Source organism: Rattus norvegicus, chromosome 7 (assembly GCF_021556685.1).
Source record: "Rattus norvegicus strain SHRSP/BbbUtx chromosome 7, alternate assembly SHRSP_T2T, whole genome shotgun sequence".
Lineage (NCBI taxonomy): Eukaryota > Metazoa > Chordata > Mammalia > Rodentia > Muridae > Rattus > Rattus norvegicus.
Genome location: NC_141540.1, coordinates 70,920,048 through 70,939,041, shown reverse-complemented (window position 1 = coordinate 70,939,041; position 18,994 = coordinate 70,920,048). Strand labels below are relative to the sequence as shown.

Genomic DNA, 18,994 nt, shown 5'->3' with positions numbered 1-18,994 from the left:
TGTGTGTGTGTGTGAGCATGTGTGTGTCTGTGTGTGTGTGTGTGTGAGCATGTGTGTGTCTCTGTGTGTGTGTGTGTGAGCATGTGTGTGTCTGTGTGTGTAGGGAAGGAGGACCAGATCTGGGAAGAGCCGAGGGTGGAAGGTGTGAATATGGTTAAAATATATTATCCAAATTCTCTATGAATTGATCCACATATGTATTAAAAAGGAGTTAATGGGGGAAATTTAGGAATCAGCTAGTACCCTGTGCAAAGCTCTGACAATGAAATGAGTGGGAGGACTTAAGTAAAATAGAACATTTTTATGTCCTAACACACAAAGGAGGCCGGAAATAGTCTAGAGACATTACAAGGTTAAAAGCAGAAAAGGAATATAAAAACTCAGAAATTCGTGATATTAGTATGAACACAATTATGTTTTCAGACTTCTGTATCTGCTGTTCCCCCACCATGGATTCAACTAATCCCAAACTGAAAATAATCAGAAATGCTTGTTTGTACTAAGTTTGAACAGACGTCTTTCTCTGTTATTCCTTAGCAATATACTATACATCCTGTCCATTCTATTTAATTTTATGAGATATGAAAGATGATCTGTAGGTGACATAAATTATGCAGGAGAACAATGGTAAACGACATGGAAGATGCTGTGACATTTTACGTAGGGATGCAAGCTTCTGTGGGTCAACGCTTCTTGGCAGGAATGGGATTAGTGGGTTCATAAAAGCAGGTCAAAGGGAGATCATTTGTCCAGTTTAGGGCATGAGCATGTGTTGCAAAGGCATCATCTATAAGAAGAAGGTCCTGACCTTATCAGAGTCCAGCCAGGTCGGCACCCTGTTCCCTGGCTTTGATTATACATTATCCACACTGTGGCACATAGTTAAATACAGAACCAGGAGAATAAACAAATATGGTAAGAGCAAAACACTTCAATGCTTTATTTTGATATAGCATGAGTAATTTAAGTTATGACCACTTGAAGGTTTTTTTTTAAAAGTAGATCTTTCAAATTCTTCCTAACTCCTGTTTTCGCTTCTTTTGTAGCTCCATAGTGTTTCACAAAATGAAAACATTAGCTCCTCTCTCTAATTACATACAAAAACAATTTAGTTCAAGACTGACAGCCTGAGTTGATTCTTCGAAACTAAGGGGATAGGCCAGATGTGGCGATGCCTATCTGTAACCCCAGCATTTCTAGGATGGGATGGCAGCAGAGACAGGAGAACTGCCTGGGCGCTCCCACTCCTGCTAGTCATGTGCAGCATGAAAACCAGGACAGGAACTTCCTCCTCAAAGGAATTGGAAAAGGAGTTGGTTCCCAAAAGCTGTCGTTTGAGCATCTCCCAGACACTAGGGAACATGCATGAATGTACACAACACACACACACACACACACACACTTTCTCTTATTTTCTTTTTCTTATTTTGGTTTTTCAAGACAGAGAAACTCTGTGTAGCCCTGGCTGTCCCGGAACTCGCTCTGTTGTGCAGCCTGGCCTTGACCTCCAAGATCCCTCTGCGCCTCTGCCTCTGCCTCCCCAGTGCTGGGATTAAAGGCATGCACCACCATCACATGCTTTTTCTTACAGTTCAAAAGTATTAAAATGGTTAAATTATCTGAGTATATAATTCTAAAATATACACGAATAACCAAAAGGATCATGAAAAAGTGTTCAAGGTCACTAATCACTAAATAGATCCAAGTCAAAACCTGGTCAAATAACATCTTACCCCCAAGCAGAGGGCACAGTATGGAAAAGACCACCAGCAGCAAATACTGCTAAGAGCATCCCCGTCTGCTGCTCTTAGAATGTGAAACGGTGCAGCTGCTGTGGAGAACTGTGTAGAATTTCCAAAAAGAACAGCAACACATCTGTCCTCTGATGCAGTAACCATGGCAGCACACGTGAAGCCATAGCCAGTGCGAGCAGCACGCAGGGATGCCCGCCTCCTTGCATTTATTGAAAGGTATGCGGAATGTGCAAGACATCAAATTAACCAGGATGTCCACAAGAGGATGGATGCCTAAGTAAAAAAAAAAAGACTATACTTACTATGTAATATGATGATTCAGCCATGAATAGTAACAGTCTCCTATCACTGTGAGAACATGGTGAACTGGTGGGCATTATCAAATCTAACAGGTCCAAACGAAAGACAAGCAGAACATCCCCCCCACCCCCATCCCCTGTCTATTTGTGGAAATCGACAGATGTAGCAGTAAAGACTAGAATGGTGGGTGGGGAAGGGTAGGGAGGCACACGCAAAGGGAGAGTGGTGAGCAGGTCTTGGGGAATTATTGGGTAGGAAGAATGAGTTCACTGTTCCCAGGCAGAGCAGAGCATCGGTGGTTTCACAACAGTCTTGTCTCGGAGAGAGAACATTTCAATGCTCCCTACACAAAGGAATCATAAATGTTTGAAACAACAAATATATCTATGATCCTGGAATGATAAATAGACATTGTATGTATTGAAGGGTTAAACTGTAGTCTGCAAGTATTCCCAAAGTATTCAGAAAACAGGATCTGGCATAAAGTCATACTAAGTGAAGGTTCGTATTTTTGAATAAGAATAAAAATTCCCCAAAGGAGAAAAGCAGAGGTAACATCTGCTTTTCCTTTCCTAACTGGAGTCTCCACTTGTGCTGTCTTGTTACTCTGTGCTCACTGCCTAGGCTGTCTCCGTTCCCTATGCTCTTTCTGTTGGCAGCCTCTGGTATTCTGCATAAGGTGCCTAGAAGACAGAAGAACACGTTTCAAAAATAATGTTACAATGTTAAACCTTTTAGGTTAAAAGGACAATTAGAAATATTGAACAAGCAGTAACATTTATATCTCTAATATATAAAGATATATTTTTATGTTTTATAATTTTATTTTATGTATATTACATGAATGGATACCTGTGTAGCACGTGTATCCTTGGTGTCCACAGAGGCCAGTAGGCTTCAGATCCCTTGTAAGTCAATTAACAGATGTTTATGAGTTACCATGTGGCTTGTGGATGGTGGGAATTAAACCTAGGTCCTTTGGAACAGCAGAGAGGAGAGAGAGAGAGAGAGAGAGAGAGAGAGAGAGAGAGAGAGAGAGAGAGAGAGAGATTTATTTATTTTATGCTTATGTGCATGTTCTGAAGTATATGTTCCTGTACCATATCTCTGCAAAAGCTGAAGAGGTCAGAAGAAGTCATTAAAATGCTTTTCGAGGGGTGGGGGATTTGGCTCAGTGGTAGAGCGCTTGCCTGGCAAGCACAAGGCCCTGGGTTCGGTCCCCAGCTCTGGAAAAGAAAAAAGAAAAAAAAAATAAAGAAAACCGCTCTTCGATCTGCCATGTGAGTGCTGGGAAATGAATGCTCTACAAGTGTACTAACTACTGATCTATTGAGTATCTCTCCAGCTCCCAAGAGATAAATCTTTTAAGCAACAGAAACAAGGTTCAGAATAGTATATGGTTTGCTATCCTCTGTAACAAACAAAGACAATAAAGTTACCTATTCAGAAACAACAGCACATGATAACCTAATAAAAGTGATTTCAGAGGGATATAAACACAAGGAGAAGCTGGCATAATTTGACTTTGAGCCAACGCAAAGCACTACCTAAAAACTAAACTAGATTAAATGTTAAAAAAAGAAAACAAAAAAATAGCCATTTAATTATCTTCAGTGTGGAAATACATCTGTCACAATGGCCTCTCATTTTAGTCATAGCAGCAACTTAGAAAAGTTTCCTCAAAGATGTTAAGTGACTATGTGATTAGTATTTAATATGCAGACATCTTATTATGCACAGAATCCCCCATATTTCTAAACATCCATATTCTTCAGGCCTCCAACCCCACATAGTAGAAATGGAACTTGGAAACATGCTTTGTTAGGAAAGTTTGATTTGTTTATACAGAAATGTGTTGATCATACTTTGAATAATCATCATGAAATATTAAGGTGTCATATATCAAAAATCTTTAAGCTATCAAAACTTCAACAGAAAAAGGAATATAACAAAAACATGTGTAAAGATAGTACCAGGAGCTGGGTGCTATTTTCAAGTTGTCTCCACTTACTCATTTAAGAACGTTCATGTTTACAAGTCCAGTTAGTTAACATTATTGAACAATGTTATGTAATACACAGCAATCATAGGTTTATAAATCTAGAATAAAAGGAAGGCCTTTTATTTAGTCAGTGATCTCTAGAGAAGGAGAAGCAATAGGGTATGAGAGTCAAATACTGTTTCTGACAACAGTCAAAGTTCACTCCAATTCAGGAACTAAAGATAAGAAGCAGTGTTTCTCTCTGTACAGAGTCCCGGTTCACGACCTTTACAAAAGACACCGAGAGCTGCCTGATACCCTTTTACTGTGTTGCCTTTTAACCTAATAAACAGAACAGCTTGGTTCTGCTTTTCATATCTAAGAGCTTTGGGTAATACTTTAAATCTTAGGTTTGACTAGAGAGGTAAAGCTGGTCAGGGATATTTGCTGAAGAGAGACTGAAAGAACCAGAAGAACAAACAGCAAGTTTTGCTGTGAGATTTTATCTCCTGGAAATGTCAGGTGCTGAAGCCACCAACATAGCCACCTAAACATGCGCTGGACAAGGACAACAAGAGTAGACATAAAAAAGTGGACATGTGGCCTAAACCCTACCCAAAAACTTACAGGCGACTGAGGAGTGCTGAGTGGAAAGCAGCCCTCCCCAGAGAAGAGAACGCCGATTGTTTATCCAATACCACAGGGTCAGCCCCAAGACCATACACAGAGAAGTACCATTACGTAAACTACATGAGTTGTGTTTGTTTGTTCGTTTATTTATTTATACACACATACAAACACTCACTCTATGACCACACATGCACACTACCACCAAAAACAAAGAAAGAGAGGATACGAATTTTAAGGAAAGCAGTGGTGTATGTGAGAGTTTGAAAGGAGAAAAGGGAAGAAGGAAATGATGTAATTATCATCTAAAATATATAAGAAAAATTAGGTGATAGGAGTTTATCTAAGGGAAAATTTAATAAATGCAGATGCCCCTAACCTGACAGATCAACCAGAATTCCTGTTTGCTCTAAATTATCCAGGTATATTTAGTGAGAAGAGAAAGCCGAAGGCAATAGGGAAAGGAGATCCTACAACCCCACACTGGGACACGGACACACAATCCTTTATTTTGTGCCCTGCATTCTGCAAAAGCATCAAGAATGCGTATTTCTAGAGGAAATCATTGAACAGCGTAAGAAATGTCAAGGCAAGTTCAATACATTCCAGTTCGTATGGAGACCTGATGAAGGTCTTCTGAGCATTGAAAACATAAGGTGTTTCAGGAGAGACAAAACTTTAAGCTTGTGCTGGTCCCACAGAGCAGCATTCCTACTGGACATTTCCATAACCACAAGGCAAGTGTGTCACAATTTAGTTCAGATTCAACGGTTCTGTGCTACATAGTCGCCCATTAAAACAAAGGAAACAACTGGAAAGTCTCAGATTTCTTAAAGCTTAAAGGATTCACGAGGCCCCTCCCGGATGTTATATGAGCAGGAAAATACTCCTGGGGACAGGGGACTCTAACCTGGCCAGGGTCCTCCAGTGCTGCAGAGGCTGCAGTAATGTAGCCTCTGCATGCATTGCCTAAGAGTGTGCAGGGTTTCTGTGATGCAGCGGCCCTCCAGCTTCTATAAGTAACCCTCATGTAGCTTTTTGAAAAAGAAAAAAAATGCCGCTTTTTGTTCTATAATTCTTTGTCTTGATGATGATCTTATATTTCTACTTTGTGCATTCTTAGTGGGTCTTCTTTTCTATGTCTCCTAAGGACATCTGCTCTGGGTCAGCTCAGCTTCTCCTGGCTCAGCTGTCACTGCCTTCTGTGTCTGCTAGCCCAACTCTTCCCTCTCTTATTTTCACCCTTCATCTCTCCTCTCCTCTCCTCTCCTCTCCTCTCCTCTCCTCTCCTCTCCTCTCCTCTCCTCTCCTCTCCTCTCCTCTCCTCTCCTCTCCTCTCCTCTCCTCTCCTCTCCTCTCCTTTCTTCTCCTTTCCTCTAGCCCTCCTCATTCTTCTGTCTTCTTCTCTGAACCCACTCTTTTGTCTCCCGGACCCTACTTCTGCTACTCCCCAATCTGCCTACTCTCTTCTAGGCCCTGCTCCCCAATCCTGCTCCCCTCCTCTACTCCTGCTCCCTAATCCTCCTACTTTCTTCTAGCTCACATTCATGCTCCCCAGTCTACATGACCACTCTCCTCCTATGCCCTAAGCCTCTTGCTGCTCACACTTACCCTCTGCTGGCTTCTGTATCCTCTCCTGTTCCCAGAAGTCCAAGAGCCAACCATCACTGTAGAGTATCTGGTTATTTAAAGGGCCAGGCACATAAAACATTTCATACTACACCCTCATCCACATCCCTCCTATAAGCAACCCCAATAAATTCAGTAGCTTTAAGAGTTGAATTTGGTGGAATAATTTTCTTTTTTGGCTTGTGTTCTGTGTGCCATGTGGGATATATAAATATTTGTTCTTATTTCCCAGGAACCATGAAAGAATACTTAATAAGTAAAGACATACAAGAAAGAAATAAGACCATTCAGCACAAGCCTGATGATAATGGCATAGAATGTTAAAAAGAACTTTATGGATCATTAGGAGGGAGAAATGTGTTAAGGTATGACTTCATAACACAAGAAACCTAATTTCATTTAAATGAAAATAATTAATTATAATTGAAAATGTGCAATTTATGGATAAACTATGATCTAATGAACCAGGCAAAAATACAAAGTACGTGGTATCACAGTAGGTAAAGTTCTGGGAATAATTAGCCTAGTTTAAACTGTGTAAACAGCCTTTGTTATTGGGCAAAAGTTTATGTGACTTAAGGCGTCCTTGGGTCATAGTCACTTCTATTACGTAAGACTGGTGTCTTAGTCGGGTTTTGTATTCCTACCCAAACATCAAGACCAAGAAGCAATTTGGGAGGAAAGGGGTTATTCACCTAACATTTTTTCCACATTGTTGTTGATGACCAAAGGAAGTCAGGACTGGAATTCAAGTAGGTCAGGAAGCAGGAGCTGATGTAGAGACAATGGAAAGATGTTACTTGCTGGCTTGTTCTCCTGGCTTGCTCAGCTTTCTTTCCTTTTTAAAATTAATTATTTTACACTCTAGATTTTATTCCCCTCCTAGTCCACCCTCTGAGGGTTCCACATCCCATACCTACCCCTGCAGTACCCCCATCCCCGTCCCCATCCCCGTCCCCCTCTCCACAAGGATGTCCCCACCCTACCCATCCCACCAAACCTCTAAACTTCCTGTGGCCTCCAGCCTCTTGAGGGTTAGGTACACCTTCTCTGACTGAACCCAGGCCCGGGAGTCCTCTGCTGTATGTGTTGGAGGCCTCATCTCAGCTGGTGTATGCTGCCTGGTGGGTGATCCAGTGTCTGAGAGATCTCAGGGGTTCAGGTTAATTGAGACTGCTGGTCCTCCTACAGGGTTGCCCTCCTCCTCAGCTTCCCCCATCTTTTCCCTAATTCAACCAGAGGGGTCAGCAGCTTCTGTTCATTGGTTGGGTGCACATATCTGCATCTGACTCTTTTAGCTGCTTGTTGGGTCTTTTGAAAAGCACTTGTGTAGAACCCAAAACTACCAGCCCAGGAATGGCACCACCCACAATGAGCCCTCCCTTCTTGATCACTCATTGAGAAAATGCCTTACAGCTGGATCTCATGGAGGCATTTGCTCAAGGGAGGCTCCTTTCTCTGTGATAACTCCAGCTTGGGTCAAGTTGACACACAAGACTGGCCAGTACAAATGACAAGGTAAAATAATTTTCTAAAAAAGTTTTGAAATAATGTCCTCTGAGATATATTGATATGATATATGCTTCACTTAAAATTGGGCTTACACTTAAAGTCAAGTGAATGCCTAAAACTTACTTGCAAATTGAAAGACATCATACGTATTAATACCAAGTCACCTTCCTAATTTTGCCTGAATGATCTAAAATAAAAAATAAAAAGATTTTTTATTCAGGTTTATCATTTTATATTTTTTGAGACAATGTTTCATGTAGTCCAAGATGGCCTTAAGCTCCTGACCTTCCTGCCTCAGCCGCACAAGTGCTGGGTTTCAATCACGATCATGTCTATGCTCAGCTTCTGAAAGCCTTACAGAGCAAGAGTAACAAAGAAGAAAGAGGAGAGAGGGAAGGGAGGGACGAGAGGAAGCTTCAGGAAGTCATCCTCCACATGTTAAATTTCCTTCACATGTCAGCATCCAGATTCCCTCCATCTGGTAAACCCTGAAGACTGTAAAAGGTGAAACAGGATTGAGCCTGTTCCACAGTGAGGTTGGAATCAACCCAAGAATAGAAATGTCTGTGACTTACTGCAGTCCTTCTGTGATGGAGTATCTTGGGCCCTTCCAGGTTAGCTACAAGCTTCCTTTGGAGGCAAAGGGTGGACTGAATATGCTTTAGCCCATGTAGAGACAGGAGAGATGAGGAGTAAATGTTAATCTATTAGTAGCACCAGAACTCAGGAGTCAAGAGCACACTATTCTCCTATTTTTCAATTCTGTCTGTGATTCTCCTGAGAGCTAAATTGTAGGAACCAATTTGAGTCTGATTATATGGCTGTGAAATAGATATACTTTTATATCTGTTCCGTTTTTAGATGACTAAATGAAAAAAAACCCACTAGACTAAATTTTCCTCATAATTGTGGTTTTTTTCTCCCCAAACTAAAGTAAGGTGTATATACACTCCAGAGAGAGGCTCTGGGGGCAGAACAAAAGGAATGGCAAGATCAGATGAGCTTTTTGTGGTTTTGCAGGGTTTATTTTTATTTATTTATTTTTATCTGAAATGTCCCATACATTTCTACTTAAGATGTTCTTTAGGATTCCGTCTATTTGAGAGGTTCTTAGCTTATTACTTTTAATTACTCCCAAATAACATAGCCATAAGTCTTCCCACTGTAACTTTTCTGAGAACCACCCATTCCTTTATTATGAGGCAGAGGCTGAGTTTGCTCTCTGTGTAACCCGAGAAATCTCACCACAACTACATTTTTCTCCAACTATGTTTTAGAACTTCTGGAGCCCAGTGCATCTGATGTGCAGACCCTGGTCACTGCAGCAGTAACTTGCTAATACTCAGATTCCTGCTGGTCATCTCATAATTAGACTTCTCCTACACTTTACACACAGGTCAGCATGGCCCATTCATTTGTCCCAAGGATGGTTGCCTTCATACTACAAATCCTGACAACCTTTTCTTAAACCTAGACATATAAAAAGATTATGAAGCATTATAAAAATTTTTTTCCAGAGACCCGGTGAGAGAGAGACCCAACCGCCTGGTCAGGTGGGCACTCCTGAGGCTGCAGAGCGGAAGAGACCACCAACACTGCTCACCCCTGCCCACATCCCTGGCCCAAGAGGAAACTGTATAAGGCCTCTGGGCTCCCGTGGGGGAGGGCCCAGGAGCGGCAGGACCCCTGCGCCTGAGACACCGCCGGAACCTGAAAGAAACAGACCGGATAAACAGTTCTCTGCACCCAAATCTCGTGGGAGGGAGAGCTAAACCTTCAGAGAGGCAGACAAGCCTGGAAAACCAGAAGAGACTGCTCCCTGCACACACATCTCGGACGCCAGAGGAAAAAGCCAAAGACCATCTGGAACCCTGGTGCACTGAAGCTCCCGGAAGGGGCGGCACAGGTCTTCCTGGTTGCTGCCACTGCAGAGAGCCCGTGGGCAGCACCCCATGAGCGAACTTGAGCCTCAGGACCACAGGTAAGACCAAATTTTCTGCTGCAAGAAAGCTGCCTGGTGAACTCAAGACACAGGCCCACAGGAACAGCTAAAGACCTGTAGAGAGGAAAAACTACACGCCCGAAAACAGAACACTCTGTCCCCAAAACTGACTGAAAGAGAGGAAAACAGGTCTACAGCACTCCTGACACACAGGCTTATAGGACAGTCTAGCCACTGTCAGAAATAGCAGAACAAACTAACACTAGAGATAATCTGATGGCGAGAGGCAAGTGCAGGAACACAAGCAACAGAAACCAAGACTACATGGCATCATCGGAGCCCAATTTTCCCACCAAAGCAAACACGGAATATCCAAACACACCAGAAAAGCAAGATCTAGTTTCAAAATCATATTTGATCATGATGCTGGAGGACTTCAAGAAAGACATGAAGAACTCCCTTAGAGAACAAGTAGAAGCCTACAGAGAGGAATCACAAAAATCCCTGAAAGAATTCCAGGAAAACATAAATAAACAAGTAGAAGCCCATAGAGAGGAGACACAAAAATCCCTGAAAGAATTCCAGGAAAACACAATCAAACAGTTGAAGGAATTAAAAATGGAAATAGAAGCAATCAAGAAAGAACACATGGAAACAACCCTGGATATAGAAAACCAAAAGAAGAGACAAGGAGCTGTAGATACAAGCTTCACCAACAGAATACAAGAGATGGAAGAGAGAATCTCAGGAGCAGAAGATTCCATAGAAATCATTGACTCAACTGTCAAAGATAATGTAAAGCGGAAAAAGCTACTGGTCCAAAACATACAGGAAATCCAGGACTCAATGAGAAGATCAAACCTAAGGATAATAGGTATAGAAGAGAGTGAAGACTCCCAGCTCAAAGGACCAGTAAATATTTTCAACAAAATCATAGAAGAAAACTTCCCTAACCTAAAAAAAGAGATACCCATAGACATACAAGAAGCCTACAGAACTCCAAATAGATTGGACCAGAAAAGAAACACCTCCCGTCACATAATTGTCAAAACACCAAACACACAAAATAAAGAAAGAATATTAAAAGCAGTAAGGGAAAAAGGTCAAGTAACATATAAAGGGAGACCTATCAGAATCACACCAGACTTCTCGCCAGAAACTATGAAGGCCAGAAGATCCTGGACTGATGTCATACAGACCCTAAGAGAACACAAATGCCAGCCCAGGTTACTGTATCCAGCAAAACTCTCAATTAACATAGATGGAGAAACCAAGATATTCCATGACAAAACCAAATTTACACAATATCTTTCCACAAATCCAGCACTACAAAGGATAATAAATGGTAAAGCCCAACATAAGGAGGCAAGCTATACCCTAGAAGAAGCAAGAAACTAATCGTCTTGGCAACAAAACAAAGAGAATGAAAGCACACAAACATAACCTCACATCCAAATATGAATATAAAGGGAAACAATAATCACTATTCCTTAATATCTCTCAATATCAATGGCCTCAACTCCCCAATAAAAAGACATGGATTAACAAACTGGATACGCAACGAGGACCCTGCATTCTGCTGCCTACAGGAAACACACCTCAGAGACAAAGACAGACACTACCTCAGAGTGAAAGGCTGGAAAACAACTTTCCAAGCAAATGGTCAGAAGAAGCAAGCTGGAGTAGCCATTCTAATATCAAATAAAATCAATTTCCAACTAAAAGTCATCAAAAAAGATAAGGAAGGACACTTCATATTCATCAAAGGAAAAATCCACCAAGATGAACTCTCAATCCTAAATATCTATGCCCCAAATACAAGGGCACCTACATACGTAAAAGAAACCTTACTAAAGCTCAAAACACACATTGCACCTCACACAATAATAGTGGGAGATTTCAACACCCCACTCTCATCAATGGACAGATCATGGAAACAGAAATTAAACAGTGATGTCGACAGACTAAGAGAAGTCATGAGCCAAATGGACTTAACGGATATTTATAGAACATTCTATCCTAAAGCAAAAGGATATACCTTCTTCTCAGCTCCTCATGGTACTTTCTCCAAAATTGACCATATAATCGGTCAAAAAACGGGCCTCAACAGGTACAGAAAGATAGAAATAATCCCATGCGTGCTATCGGACCACCACGGCCTAAAACTGGTCTTCAATAACAATAAGGGAAGAATGCCCACATATACGTGGAAATTGAACAATGCTCTACTCAATGATAACCTGGTCAAGGAAGAAATAAAGAAAGAAATTAAAAACTTTTTAGAATTTAATGAAAATGAAGATACAACATACTCAAACTTATGGGACACAATGAAAGCTGTGCTAAGAGGAAAACTCATAGCGCTGAGTGCCTGCAGAAAGAAACAGGAAAGAGCATATGTCAGCAGCTTGACAGCACACCTAAAAGCTCTAGAACAAAAAGAAGCAAATACACCCAGGAGGAGTAGAAGGCAGGAAATAATCAAACTCAGAGCTGAAATCAACCAAGTAGAAACAAAAAGGACCATAGAAAGAATCAACAGAACCAAAAGTTGGTTCTTTGAGAAAATCAACAAGATAGATAAACCCTTAGCCAGACTAACGAGAGGACACAGAGAGTGTGTCCAAATTAACAAAATCAGAAATGAAAACGGAGACATAACGACAGATACAGAGGAAATTCAAAAAATCATCAGATCTTACTATAAAAACCTATATTCAACAAAACTTGAAAATCTTCAGGGAATGGAAAATTTCCTAGACAGATACCAGGTACCGAAGTTAAATCAGGAACAGATAAACCAGTTAAACAACCCCATAACTCCTAAGGAAATAGAAGCAGTCATTAAAGGTCTCCCAACCAAAAAGAGCCCAGGTCCAGACGGGTTTAGTGCAGAATTCTATCAAACCTTCATAGAAGACCTCATACCAATATTATCCAAACTATTCCACAAAATTGAAACAGATGGAGCCCTACCGAATTCCTTCTACGAAGCCACAATTACTCTTATACCTAAACCACACAAAGATACAACAAAGAAAGAGAACTTCAGACCAATTTCCCTTATGAATATCGACGCAAAAATACTCAATAAAATTCTGGCAAACAGAATCCAAGAGCACATCAAAACAATCATCCACCATGATCAAGTAGGCTTCATCCCAGGCATGCAGGGATGGTTTAATATACGGAAAACCATCAACGTGATCCATTATATAAACAAACTGAAAGAACAGAACCACATGATCATTTCATTAGATGCTGAGAAAGCATTTGACAAAATTCAACACCCCTTCATGATAAAAGTCCTGGAAAGAATAGGAATTCAAGGCCCATACCTAAACATAGTAAAAGCCATATACAGCAAACCAGTTGCTAACATTAAACTAAATGGAGAGAAACTTGAAGCAATCCCACTAAAATCAGGGACTAGACAAGGCTGCCCACTCTCTCCCTACTTATTCAATATAGTTCTTGAAGTTCTAGCCAGAGCAATCAGACAACAAAAGGAGATCAAGGGGATACAGATCGGAAAAGAAGAGGTCAAAATATCACTATTTGCAGATGACATGATAGTATATTTAAGTGATCCCAAAAGTTCCACCAGAGAACTACTAAAGCTGATAAACAACTTCAGCAAAGTGGCTGGGTATAAAATTAACTCAAATAAATCAGTTGCCTTCCTCTATACAAAAGAGAAACAAGCCGAGAAAGAAATTAGGGAAACGACACCCTTCATAATAGACCCAAATAATATAAAGTACCTCGGTGTGACTTTAACCAAGCAAGTAAAAGATCTGTACAATAAGAACTTCAAGACACTGAGGAAAGAAATTGAAGAAGACCTCAGAAGATGGAAAGATCTCCCATGCTCATGGATTGGCAGGATTAATACAGTAAAAATGGCCATTTTACCAAAAGCAATCTACAGATTCAATGCAATCCCCATCAAAATACCAATCCAATTCTTCAAAGAGTTAGACAGAACAATTTGCAAATTCATCTGGAATAACAAAAAACCCAGGATAGCTAAAGCTATCCTCAACAATGAAAGGACTTCAGGGGGAATCACTATCCCTGAACTCAAGCAGTATTACAGAGCAATAGTGATAAAAACTGCATGGTATTGGTACAGAGACAGACAGATAGACCAATGGAATAGAATTGAAGACCCAGAAATGAACCCACACACCTATGGTCACTTGATTTTTGACAAAGGAGCCAAAACCATCCAATGGAAAAAAGATAGCATTTTCAGCAAATGGTGCTGGTTCAACTGGAGGGCAACATGTAGAAGAATGCAGATCGATCCATGCTTATCACCCTGTACAAAGCTTAAGTCCAAGTGGATCAAGGACCTCCACATCAAACCAGACACACTCAAACTAATAGAAGAAAAACTAGGGAAGCATCTGGAACACATGGGCACTGGAAAAAATTTCCTGAACAAAACACCAATGGCTTATGCTCTAAGATCAAGAATCGACAAATGGGATCTCATAAAACTGCAAAGCTTCTGTAAGGCAAAGGACACTGTGGTTAGGACAAAACGGCAACCAACAGATTGGGAAAAGATCTTTACCAATCCTACAACAGATAGAGGCCTTATATCCAAAATATACAAAGAACTCAAGAAGTTAGACCGCAGGGAAACAAATAACCCTATTAAAAAATGGGGTTCAGAGCTAAACAAAGAATTCACAGCTGAGGAATGCCGAATGGCTGAGAAACACCTAAAGAAATGTTCAACATCTTTAGTCATAAGGGAAATGCAAATCAAAACAACCCTGAGATTTCACCTCACACCAGTGAGAATGGCTAAGATCAAAAACTCAGGTGACAGCAGATGCTGGCGAGGATGTGGAGAAAGAGGAACACTCCTCCATTGTTGGTGGGATTGCAGACTGGTAAAACCATTCTGGAAATCAGTCTGGAGGTTCCTCAGAAAATTGGACATTGAACTGCCTGAGGATCCAGCTATACCTCTCTTGGGCATATACCCAAAAGATGCCTCAACATATAAAAGAGACACGTGCTCCACTATGTTCATCGCAGCCTTATTTATAATAGCCAGAAAATGGAAAGAACCCAGATGCCCTTCAACAGAGGAATGGATACAGAAAATGTGGTACATCTACACAATGGAATATTACTCAGCTATCAAAAACAACGAGTTTATGAAATTCGTAGGCAAATGGTTGGAACTGGAAAATATCATCCTGAGTGAGCTAACCCAATCACAGAAAGACATACATGGTATGCACTCATTGATAAGTGGCTATTAGCCCAAATGCTTGAATTACCCTAGATCCCTAGAACAAACGAAACTCAAGACGGATGATCAAAATGTGTATGCTTCACTCCTTCTTTAAATGAGGAAAAAGAATACCCTTGGCAGGGAAGGGAGAGGCAAAGATTAAAACAGAGACTGAAGGAACACCCATTCAGAGCCTGCCCCACATGTGGCCCATACATATACAGCCACCCAATTAGACAAGATGGATGAAGCAAAGAAGTGCAGACCGACAGGAGCCGGATGTAGATCTCTCCTGAGAGACACAGCCAGAATACAGCAAATATAGAGGCGAATGCCAGCAGCAAACCACTGAACTGAGAATAGGTCCCCTATTGAAGGAATCAGAGAAAGAACTGGAACAGCTTGAAGGGGCTCGAGACCCCAAAAGTACAACAATGCCAAGCAACCAGAGCTTCCAGGGACTAAGCCACTACCTAAAGAGTATACATGGACTGACCCTGGACTCTGACCCCATAGGTAGCAATGAATATCCTAGTAAGAGCACCAGTGGAAGGGGAAGCCCTGGGTCCTGCTAAGACTGAACCCCCAGTGAACTAGTCTATGGGGGGAGGGCGGCAATGGGGGGGAGGGTTGGGAGGGGAACACCCATAAGGAAGGGGAGGGGGGAGGGGGATGTTTGCCCGGAAACCGGGAAAGGGAATAACACTCGAAATGTATATAAGAAATACTCAAGTTAATAAAAAAAAAATTAAAAAAAAAATTAAAAAATGCATGCTGAAAGGGACCGGATATAGATCTCTCCTGAGAGACACATCCAGAGAACAGAGGTCAATGCTAGTAGCAAACCACTGAACTGAGAACAGGTCCTTCTTGGGGGGAATTAGAGGAAGTATTGAAAGAGTTGAAGGAGATTGCAACCCCATAAGGACAACAATGGCAACCAACTAGAGCTTCCAAGGACTAAACCACCACTGAAAGACTATACATGGATTGACCCAGGGCTCCAACTGCATATGTAGCAGAGGATAGTCATGTTGGGGCATCAGTGGAAGGAGAAGCCCTTGGTTCTGCCAAGGTTGGACCCCCCAGTGCAGGGGAATATGGGGGGGGGCAGTAAGGGGGATGGATGGGGGGAATACCTGTATGGGGGATAGGGAGGGAATGGGAGCTTATGAACAGGAAAACTGGAAAGGAATTTACATTCGAAATGTAAGTAAACAATTATATCTAATAAAAAAAGAAAAAAAATTTTTTCCAAATCAGAAAAATGAAACATTTAACCAGCACTAGCAAAAATGATTGATTTACCAGAACAACAGTAGTTCTCCCGGTCCATGCCTTTTGATTGTGTTTCAAACACTCTCTTTGGAGAGATGGTCATTGTTTGTATACACCAGCGGATGACCCCATACACATGTGCACGTGGACTACACTAATTGGGGCTCAAGGAATTATTAATAATGAAAATCACCAAAGCAACCAAAAAACATAAGTGTGGAAGTTGCCTTAGGCAGGGCTATTATTGCTGAAAGGAAATATCATGTCCAAGAGCAGTGTATGCAGGAAAGGTCAGCACAGAGCCATCCAGAACAGAAAAGCAATAGGGTTGGCCACTATGGGGGACTGAATGGAGGTAAAGATCCATGGGTATGACTAATGTACATTGTACAAGTGTGTGAAATTTATTATGAATAAACAAACAAAAAATTCACCAAGACCCCAAAAGATTCATCCTTCCAACACACACGTACTTCACAGACATATACAATAAAGGATCAGATTAATTCTTTCACTGTACTGGTAGGCTGATAGGGTGTTACCTCTTGACTACAAGAAAGAAACACTTTAATCATCCTGTTAAGGAAGGTTTCCTCCAGGCCACAATCAGCTTAATGAGCCCCTGGAGTTATTTTTATCATTGATAATGAAGATAAAACACAAATTTCCATAGTTTTATGAGTTTTTTTTTTTTTTTTTTGTGAATGGCTCTGCATAATGAAACCTAGACTTAAATCCCTAGCCCGTTTTGTCTGTTTACTTCATCTAGCTTCCACTGTGTGAATGTGCATTTCACTCAGAGGCTCACGCCATAACACTGGCAATTAAAAATAAATGTATATATCATCTCCACTCTAGTGGTACAGAGGCTGAGTAAGCTGCCCCACGATCAGACATTTTCCTCACAAGGCCAAGCTTTCAGTCCCATCCCTACATTTTCAGGAGGCGCTGTTCTGAGACACCCTTGTACAGAGGAGTCCTTACCTCCAGTCTGTAAGTGATTGATCCGTGCGGTTCAATGGAACAGGCAAGAGCACCAGGATCGTTGTGAAAACACGGGACATCTGAGGAGCTGGGCGAGTCACAAGACAGACAAGAATTTAAGAGTAAGAAACAAGATAAAGCCTGGAGGGTAGTGAGCAGAGCCGAATAACGAGTGCCACCCACGCTCTCGAAAGTAGCAAATCCTAAAGCTAATTTGTAGGTAAACCGGAAACAGAAGACTCCAAATGGTAGCCTTGAAATTCCTGTCCTAAAAGCTGAAGTCTGTCAAACTCAAGCTCTGGAAGTCTTGAAGAGTAGAATTTGATATCTGTGTATCTATATGCGAGAGTTGGTGAGATAAATGTTCAGAAGTGAAGTTTTAGGAATGAACCCGATTTTCTCCGCGCTCGCTCCTTTGGTCATCATATCTAGCCTTACTGCGTTCTATCCTGTCAGTGCATGGCTTGCTGTGGCCTCACCTTCAGACTGTCTGCGGATACTTAAAATGTATCCAAAGACTGGAACATCCAGAACTGATAACAGTACCTTCCTGGGCGCTCACCCCACAGCTGTTTTCTTACCTGTGAAAGCCTTAGGACTCACTTTTTCCTGAAGTCTGACGTCTTTCTTCACCCTGTCTTCACAGACTGTGCTCGCTCTCTGGTGACTTTCATTAGATTTCCTTACAGATAGGTCACAATATGCTCACTTTCTTGCATTTTCCTTGTTCTTTTGCGTCTAGTTGAATATTTATGGACAGAAACCACAGATTGACTCACAGAACAAACAACTGCAAGTTCACTTCCGTGTTTGAAGCTGCTTCTGGCTCTTGATCTGATGTTCCAGAATTTCTAGATGAGCCTTCCCCAAAGCAATCATGTTACATGGCAGCGGGATGGCTAGGGTGCTTAAGGAAGAGGCTTTAAGAGTATGGTGTCCTAAACACCTGTGTTCACTCAAGTTATATATTTAACTAAGTGATGCAAGAGATTGAGATGTAATAATGGTCAGTTTCTCAACTGATATCCTCACTGGGATGTTGAGTATTTTCCTTTGAAGTTAAGATAAAATGAGAGTTCATTAAATGATCTCCAGATCACAACAAGATTTTGCCTGGTGTCTTAAAACCACTTTCCAAGCCCCCTCCTACATTCTCCAGCTGCATTTATGCCACAGAATACATCTTATTAATGCTGTTTTGTGTGTAAAATATGTCACCTATTTCTCTGCTTAACAAACTCGAAACTTGAACTATGTCTTCTACTTCCACATCTCCAGATATTGATTTTATTTTATTTTTTCATTTTCTTCTTTTGTGTGTGTGTGTCTCTGTGTGTGTGACTGTGTGTGTGTGTGTGTGTGTGTGTGTGTGTGTGTGTGTGTGTGTGTGGAGAGGGAGAGAGAGAGAGAGAGAGAGAGAGAGAGAGAGAGATCATGGCTTGCATATGTAGTTCATAGGACAACCTTGGCAGTCAGTCCTCATCTGCTTTACTACTTAGGACCAACATTTAAATTTTACATCTAATGATTTTCACTAGAACATTGGAACATCGCATTCAACTAGAATATAAGTTCAGGGGTAAAGAGATTACATATATATATATATATATTCAACTTCAGGCTCCCAAATTGAGAAGAGTCATAGAAGGTATTCAATAAAAAATGTAAAGAGAAATAAGAACAAAGGTAAAAGAGAAGAAAGATAAGTTAAATCAATTTTAAATATCAAT

The 18,994-nt window shown here is 41.1% G+C and overlaps 1 long non-coding RNA gene across 1 annotated transcript; it reads right to left on the bottom strand.

Annotated features, from left to right (window-relative positions):
• Positions 1–543: 543 nt before the first annotated feature.
• On the bottom strand, positions 544–18,164 carry LOC148004725 (uncharacterized). The gene is made up of 4 exons (XR_015626128.1): positions 17,868–18,164; positions 17,265–17,352; positions 2,907–3,030; positions 544–2,737 (listed from the first exon to the last, which is right to left on the bottom strand). It is a non-coding gene; the product is annotated as an uncharacterized LOC148004725 (long non-coding RNA).
• Positions 18,165–18,994: the final 830 nt, after the last annotated feature.